The sequence below is a fragment of the Pelodiscus sinensis genome, chromosome 24 (genome assembly GCF_052426305.1).
Source record: "Pelodiscus sinensis isolate ZL-2025 chromosome 24, ASM5242630v1, whole genome shotgun sequence".
NCBI classification, from domain to species: domain Eukaryota; kingdom Metazoa; phylum Chordata; order Testudines; family Trionychidae; genus Pelodiscus; species Pelodiscus sinensis.
This window is the reverse complement of record NC_143075.1, coordinates 698,677-707,787: the sequence shown is the minus strand read 5'-3', so window position 1 is coordinate 707,787 and position 9,111 is coordinate 698,677.

Below are 9,111 nucleotides of genomic sequence, written 5' to 3'. Positions count from 1 at the left end.
TTTCTGTTTCCTCATCTCCCCCTCTTACTTTCTGGGGTACAGTTGGAAGTAGCTTCATTGTGAATTTGACTCATGAATTTAATTTTTGCAACCTGCTTGGCTTGTGTGTTGCTTTGGGTGTTGTGTGACACCGAAAAGCCCCACTCTTGATTAAATAACTACCACAAATGTGTGGTAGAGCACTCATAGAGTTTCTGAAGTGATCTGTTCCATAATTAGCTGGGGCAAGTATTTACACTCCTCCCTTTCTCCCCTTCCTGCCCCCCCCCCCTTCCAAGCACGCTGTGTTGACGGTGTCTTTTTGATATTGAGTATTATGGAAACTAATTTTTGGCTTACAATAAACTGCCTCCTGTGAGGAGGAAGAGGGAGGGAAATGCAGGCTGTTGTGCTTCCTGCAGTATCCTAGTTTGTTCCACTGCCAGCGCTGCACTGGGTGCTTTAGATGTACGAAGCAGGGGGAAAGAGCTGTCCTAGGTAAGTGCACCGGGGCCAGTAACAGCGCTTCGTGTAACACAGGCCCTGCGCTACACCTCTGTGTCCGTTCAATAAAGTGGCTTCAACCCTGCCTCGTGGTCCTGCTGGGGGTGGGGGGCGCTGACCCACAGCTGAGTCACCAGCTTGTGCCTGGCGGGTTCGGGTTGATGTTCCAGCCGCTCGGGGGCAGGGCTGCATGATGCGCTGCCTCGCAGCCCAATGAGACTCCGCCCCTGTGGGGTCGCCAAGGCTGGGGTCCCTGGCAGGGGGCGGGGCGAGCTGCATGGCTGCACGCTGAGGGGAAGGCCGAGGAGCGACCTGCGCTGGGGCTGGAGCGGGGGCGAGGGACTTGACACCCCCGCACTACACGCCCCCCCCGGGAAGGGGTCAAGGAAAGGTGAGTGTAATGCACACCCCCACCAGTGAACCCTGGGCTGTGGGGAGGGGGAGTTCAAGGAAAGGCGAGTGTAATGCACCCCCCACCAGTGGCCCCTGGGCTGTGGGGAGGGGGGTTCAAGGAAAGGTAAGTAATGCACACCCCCACCAGTGACCCCTGGGCTGCGGGCGGGTGGGGGGTTCAAGGAAAGGTAAGTAATGCACACCCCCACCAGTGACCCCTGGGCTGCGGGTGGGTGGGGGGTTCAAGGAAAGGTAAGTAATGCACACCCCCACCAGTGGCCCCTGGGCTGCGGGCGGGTGGGGGGGTTCAAGGAAAGGTAAGTAATGCACACCCCCACCAGTGGCCCCTGGGCTGCGGGCGGGTGGGGGGGTTCAAGGAAAGGTAAGTAATGCACACCCCCACCAGTGGCCCCTGGGCTGCGGGCAGGGGGGGCAGGGAAGGGGAGGTTCAAGGAAAGGTGAGTGTAATGCACCCCCCCCACCAGTGGCCCCTGGGCTGCGGGTGGGGGATGGCAGGAAATGGGGTGTTCAAGGAAAGGTGAGTAATACATGCCCCACCAGTGGCCCCTGGGCTGTAGACGGGGGGGGGGGGGGGGGTGGCAGGAAAGGAGGGGTTCAGGGAAAGGTGAGTAATAAATGCCCCCACCAGGGGCCCCTGGGCTGCAGGGAGAGCAGGGTGTGGGTAGATATCCTAAGAGTTCAGTCAATACTGGTTTGTTCTGGTTCAGGACTCGAACAGAAAAAGCCGAACACCATTTGGTTCAGTTTGAAGTGAAAATGGCCTATTGGCCAGGATGGGCAGGGGATCGCTGGATGATTCTGTTCTGTTCAATCATAGAACTGGAAGAACCTCGAGAGGTCATCAACTCCAGTCCCTTGCGCTCAGGGCAGGACCCAACATCATCTAGTGATCCATCCCTGACAGGTGTTTGTGTAACCCACCGTTAAAAAGCTCCATTGATGGAGACTCCCCACCTCCAAAGGCAACTTATTCCAGTGATGAACCACACTGACCTCCCTTATTTGAAATTTAAGCACAACTAGATATAGCATTCCACCAGCGGTAGCTCCGGAGCTTAACCTCTTGCTTTTATCTGAGACCCCTCTTTATGTATCACAGGATTTCATTAGCTCTTCTGGCTACAGCATCACATTGAGAGCTCATGTTAGTTGTTGAGCCACCAAAATCCCCAGGCTTGAGTCTCCCATACTATAAGTATGGCCTAGATTCTTTGTTCCTAATGGCATATATTTACAGTTAGCCATATTCAAATATGTATTGTTTGCCTGTGCCCAGTTTACCAAAGCCTTGGCTAGGATGAATTAGTTGGGGTTGGTCTTGCCTTGGGCAGGGGTTGGACTCAATGACCTCCTGAGGTTTCTTCCAACCCTGGGATTCTATGGTTCTCTGATCTGTGTCTTCGTTATTTATCACTCTTCTAATGCTTGTGTGGTCTATAAACTTTATCAGAGATTTTGTTTGTTTTCCAGGTCACTGGAAAAAAATGTTAAATAGACATAAGAATCAAGCCCCATGTGACCCTGCTGGAAGCACCCATTTAATGCTTATTCCCTGCTTATAATTACCTCTATAATTGAAGTCTCTCTAAGCCAGTTTTTAATCCATTTAATATGCGCTGTTAATGTTTTATCAACATTTCATGCAGTGCCAAGTCAAATACCATACAAGAATCAAAGGCTATGTCGTCAAAACTATTACCTTTATGAAGCAAACTTGATAAAAAAATTAGTTTGATAACGATATATTTACCGTAAATCCATGTAATGAATTCAAATCAACATTACCCTCCTTTAGTTCTTAATTGAGGCCTGTATCAATTATCAAGCTAAGTCAGGCTGACAGGTCTACAATTATCCAGGTCATCCTGATCACCATTTATAAAAATTGGCACATTAGTTTTCTTCTTGAACTTCATCAGTGTTTCATGACTTTAGCAGTAGCAATCCAGTGAGCTCATTAGCAATTGTTTTGAAACTCTTTGATGCAAATTATCTGGACCTGTTGATTTTAAAATGTCTTTAGGTAGCTTCTGTTTAACATCAAACAGCATGTTACCACCATGTGATGAAATTGCATAATCTATTTTCCCCCAATTCAAAACAGAAATGTATGCATGTTTATAATTGACAATTCTGCATACCCATCCAATAATAGAACGGTGCCATTATCAAAATTCTTTTTGTTCCTAATACATTTAGAAATATCCTTGTTGTCCTCAACTTTGCAGGCCATAGATTTCTCCTTGTGCCTCTTCGCTTGCCTTAAACAGACTAGATGAAACTGGATTTTGATCCATGACGGTATCTCCTGTGCTGTGTAAATATTGAGAGTGAATGCCAATGCACATTGAAGAGTGTAGAGAGCAAGGATCAGAGCTGAAAGCTTGGCATGTGTTCCTCCTCCCCCCGGGGCTGGACCTGTAAGTGCCTGGAAGCTCCTTCACTTCCCTCACCTGCAGGCTCAGCCCCTGCAGCTCCCATTGGCGAGGAATCCAGGACAAAGGGAGCTGTGGGGGTGGTGCCTGTGGGCACCACACAGAACACCTGCCTCTACCTCTCCCTCCCCTGCTCCCTGGCCTGCGCCACCAAAGGGTGCTGTCTCAGGTAAGTGTCCCGCCCTCCAACCCTCTGCCCCAGTCCTGAGCCCCTCCCTACTCCCTAACTCTCTCCCAGACTCTTCATTCCCAACCCCACCTCCTGCCCACACTCCAAATCCCTGAGGCCCAGCCTGGAGCCCTCTTCTGTATCCCAAACATCTCAGCCCCACCCCAAAGCTGTCAACCCCCTCTCACATGCAGCCTCCCCCCATCAACCCACAGCCCCCTCCTGCACACTGAACATCTCACTTTTGCCCCACCTTGGGGGCAAGGGAGCCCTCAAAAATCTAATAGCCCCAAGTGCCCCTTCTAGTCTAGCCCTGCGGCCAGGGAATGCCTAAAGTCCCCTTCAGACTCACAGCCTTCCTTCTCATCTTCCTCTGATTAAACCTGCCTTTCCTCAAGCACCAACCAGCATTCAGTGTTAAATAAAAACTATTCCTTAGTCAATGTTACTACTTCTCTGTTTTAATTACTAGTATTATAATAGTATTGCTTTCTGCTATTTTTCATTGCAAATATACCACATTTCAGCTTACGTTATGGATTAAATACACTTTTATGGGTTAGCCTGACAACCTAACCACCATTTATATTATAACATTATTTCTATTGGAAACTGCTTCAAGTTCCAAACAGACTTGCAAATGAACTTCTGGAACACAACCCATTCGTAAATTGGAGTTGAACTTGTAGGATAATGTACATAGATTTAAATGCTTCGGTTTAGGAAAACCTTGGCTATACTTTATAAATGTCCCATATTAACATTATTTTTAGGTATTTCCCAAATATGGAGTGGGGATTTACTTTATAACTAGATGGCCTAAAAAATTTACTGTAAAATATGTAATTTGTTTATACACAAGGGGGCTACGTCTAGACTGGCCCCTTCTCCGGAAGAGGCATGCAAAGTAGGCAAGTCAGAATAGGGAAATCCGCGGGAGATTTAAATATCCCCTGCGGCATTTAAATAAACATGGCCGCCGCTTTTTTCCAGCTTGGGAAAAGCAGGAAAAGAGCGTCTAGACTGGCGCCATCCTCCCGAATAAAGCCCTTTTCCGGAGGATCTCTTATTCCTACTTGCAAGTAGGAATAAGATCCAAATCCAAACAGGTTCTTCTGATCCCAAAGGACTGGCCACAGACCCAGGTCAATTTATATCTCAGATCTTACCTAAAAGAGCATGCTTTGTCAATCCTTTAGAATCTAAAATCTGTTTCCTCCAAGGTCTGTGCAAGGGCTCCATCTCCAACACTTTCCTACTGTTGAGATTGGAGAGTCTGATGTATGTGTTCCTGCCAATCCCATGAATCAGCAGAGTCCTGTCAAAGGTCAAGAGAGACAGGGCTATACCATCACTGATTAACCTGGCAGTGACTGGACCCTAACCAACTAGATCTGCTCTCACAATCTTGGGCATCTCCTGCACTCCAACCTCAGCTCTCTCCACCCCACAGCATGGATGCTTTGTGGCTGAACTTGGAGAAGCAAGCCTGCCGCAACAAGGTTCAGCGGGTCCTCCTGAAAAGCAGAACAAGTTCCACTAGGACAACCTACCGAGTAAAGTAGATGAGATTCTCTCACTGGACATCTGAGCATGGTGTCGCTCCATCGCATTCTTCCTTGTACTCTATACTAGATTCCATCTTAAGAACCAAGGGCTGTCCCCAGTGTCCCTATAAGATTTTCCCACCGTGAGTGGAGTGAGTTTTGGCTTGTGCACCAATATTAAGGTTGTGTGCACCGGTTTCGATGTGTGCCACTGTGGCACCCAATTTAAGAAGATGCACATGTTCCCGGCCACTGGAGCAGGACCCCTTTTCCCTCGCTATGCAGCATGTCCTCTTCCTGATCACTGGAGGAGAACACACACCCCTCCCCCCCTCCGACCATGTGGCATGTCCCATTCTTGGCCCCAGCTCTCCTGCCACGTGACAGCCCTGACCACTGAAGCAGGTCTCCTGCCCCTGCCATGTGTCTGCGGCAGATCCCCGCCCTCCACCCCAGTGGCTCCCTCACCATGCCGTCTCAGCCAGTCTTGCTCAGCGGAGCAGCCACCATGAGTGCTGCTCCACAGCTCTCCAAAGGAGATGGGCAAGAGAAGAATTTTTTGTGCACAGCTGCGCAGGCACACACCTTAGCAGGAACTATGGCTGTCCCTCTCTTCTAACAGAGTGCACCTTGCAGCTATTTCTGCCTTCCATCCCCTGATACAAGGTCAGACGGTGTTCTTACATCACACATTGTTCTGTTCCTTGAGGGGCCTGGAGAGACTCTTCAGGAGGTTCATGTCTTAGCTCCCCTGCCTTTTGATTCCATGGTTTCTGCTTGCTTTCCCACTTGTCATGGAAGGTTGCATTTCTTGTGCAGACAGCATTGGCGTGATGTGTGTTGGAGCGTGAAGTCCTAACATCAGACCTGCCATATACCGTTTTCTACCAGGACAAAGTCCAACTGTGGCTCCATCCAGCTTTCCTGCCAAAAGTAATGTCGTCTTTCCATGTAAAACAGGACATCTTTCTAATGGGGTTTTCCCCCAATGCGTATACTGCTAGTGAAGAAAGAAGGCTGCATGCCCTAAACATCAGAGACATTCTGGCATTGTACCTGGCATGTACCAAGCCTTTCCACAGGTCGACACAGGTTTTCATTACAGTAACAAACAGAATCAATGGCCAGTCAGTGTCCCTTGCAGAGGATTTCCAACTGGCTCACCGCCTGCATTGAGATTTGTTATGAGTTGGCTCAGATCCCACCACCACCAATTGTCAGAGCCCATTCGACCAGAGCTCAGGTATCCTCAGCGACCTTCTTGGTGCACGTCCCCATCCAGGACATCTATAGAGCGATATCATGGTCTTCTGTCACCCATTCATGGCACATTGCATCTAGGGATGTAATACTGCAGTCGATTAACCGATACGCAAAAGCTTATAGGTTAATGCTATAAACTACATGCATTTCCCCCTCCCTGCACCAGTAATTTTTTTAGCAGGCTGGCCTGACTCTGTCCTGGCTTGCGATGGGTCCTGGACCAACCCCTGCTGTGGCTTTGCATTTAAAGTGTATTAGGAGCCGGACAGACAGCCCAGCTCAGTCCCGACTCTCGCTGGGTCTGGGAGCTCCGACCTCCCCTGGACAGGGGCTGCTGCTTCCCTGCGACAGGTCTGTAAGCAGAGCTTGTTTTTAAACTGGCTCCCCTTGTGTGCCAGCTCCCGCCTGGCACCCAACGGGCAGCAGCACAGAGTGACAGGTTGCTCCTTGGGAGTGGGGCCAGTGCACACTGGCTACTGGCCCCACCCCCAGGTACTATAGAATAGTCGAGTAACCAATAAGAATTCATGAGGTTAATTGGCTATTCAGTTAACCAATCTTTAACATCCCTAATTGCATCATCACTCAGCGGCCCAGGGATAATACAGGGTTCGACAGAGCTGTGTCGCAATCTACACATCCATCAACTCCGACTCATCACTGTTGGTACTGCCAGGGAGTCACCTAGGATGGAATGGACATGAGCAAACACTTGAATAAAAGGCAGTTCTTCTTCGAGTGATGTCCCTGTGGGTGTTCCACATTAGGTGCTGGGCTTGCCCCGGCGCTGCAGTATGGAGATGTTTAAAGCCGTAGTCAGCCAGACCGCACAGGCGCAGCAGGGGGCATCTCGCGGCATTTGCGCTCTCCCATGCTGCACGATCCGGTCTCAGCCAGTTCCTCTTCAACCACCTCAGGCTGCAGACGGAGCTTAACGTCTCTCCTTCTTCAACTTTGTGAGAAAAGAAAATACCTGTTATTTCCCTGTTACTTCTATACATAGTTCTTTAAATAATTATTATACCAGTTCACATTTATATATTAAAAAAAAATTCTTCCCTCATAACATTATTCTGTTAAGTTTTCATTTTTCCTGCTCTCTCCCTGTTAATACTTGTATATAGTTTTTAACAAAAGGGGAAGAGTAAGGAAGGAAGCGGACTAATCCTCACAATCCCGGGTTCTCCCGGATTTAAAAAATGTTCCCTGTGCCGCAACGCCATGCCTGCTTGTGCCGGCCATGCCGTGTGCATTCGCTGTCTCAGCTAGAGCTATGTGCTACAAAAGTGTGTGCGTTGCTCTAAACTTACAGCCAGGGCTCGCCATGACCGAGAAATGAGGCTCCACATGATCCTTTTTGACAAGGCGCACCAACCGCCTAGATCAGCCTCCCCGCCTCAGCCAGCGCAACACCCCCAGCAACGGAGCGCTTCTTCTCCATCCAGGACACTCCCTAAGAAGCTCAGGCCATCACCAAGTAGATCTCTGCCTTCGACCACTTCTGGCAGAATTACCTCTGGCTCCAAGTCAGCCACTTCTCCTTCAAGTGCTCGTACAGCCTTGAAGATGCCCAAGACTGTTACTGGTGTGCCCTGTGATGCAGCTCTGTCCTCTTCATCAGGGGAAACCGCCGGCCTCGGCACTGAAGTCTGTGGCACCGATCATGCTGACGGCACCATGGGCACACTTGGTGCCATTGCATGCCGTCTCTCCGTCTTCATCTTCCCTAGAAGACTCGTTAACTCTCAGCACGGCAACGCACGGCACTGAGCTCGGTGTGCGAGCGTCCAACTCCGATTGAATCCCACTCCTGGGATATATCAGCACTGGTCTTGCCATGAGCCCGCTCAGCACCGACATGGATGCAGGCACATCAACATCACACAGCACCGACATTGGCACTGGATCATGCGGCACCGACATCGGCACTGGAGCGCATATTAACTAAGGCATGCACAAAGACCCACCGTATTTGAAGCTCTTCACCAGTTTCACCACCTCCTGTCTTCTCACCGGCTCCTTCACCATCTCTGCCTCCTGCTTCAAGCAGGAGACCACCATGACTCTCCAAGACATACTCCCTTCCAGATAGACTGCCATCTCCATTTTTGACACCTCCCAGAGATGTCCGAGTATATTCACATCACTTCTCTGCGTCTCCATCGCCACCAAGGAGAAGGTCTTTTTCTCCTTCTCCATCCTTCCGGTCTAGACGATCATCCTCCCGATACGAGTATACTACAGGACATCGTTATGGCCACTACCCGTCACGTTCACCTTATTATCGGGACTGATATGACACCAGCCATCATAGGAGGTATTCACCACGCTATCGACATAGCCGGTATTCACCTAGATCTCCACATTCCATAACAGCCTGCTCCTCTTTTAGGCATTCTCCACTCTCTGCTTCTCCACCTGTTGAACGAGATTTATCACCACACCATTCACCACCGGTTGTACAAGAGCAACATCCCCAAACTTTGGCAGAACCACATTCTTCCGAAGTCTCTCCTATGGACCAGTCGTCTTCTCCAGAAGAAGCCGTCATTCCTGGAGACATTTCCCCACCGGACGACTTGAGGCAATTCCAAGACCTTTTTAAGAGAGTGGCAGTATCACAAGAAATGCACCTCGCCGAAATTAAAGACAAATAACATCACCTCCTAAAGAATCTGCAGATTACTCATACTACTAAATTGGCAATAGCCTCGTCCAAGGGTATCTTATAGGTTGCCAATGAACTTTGGCACACTCTTGCTTCTGTTCTCCCTACCAACAAACGAGCTGATAAAAAATA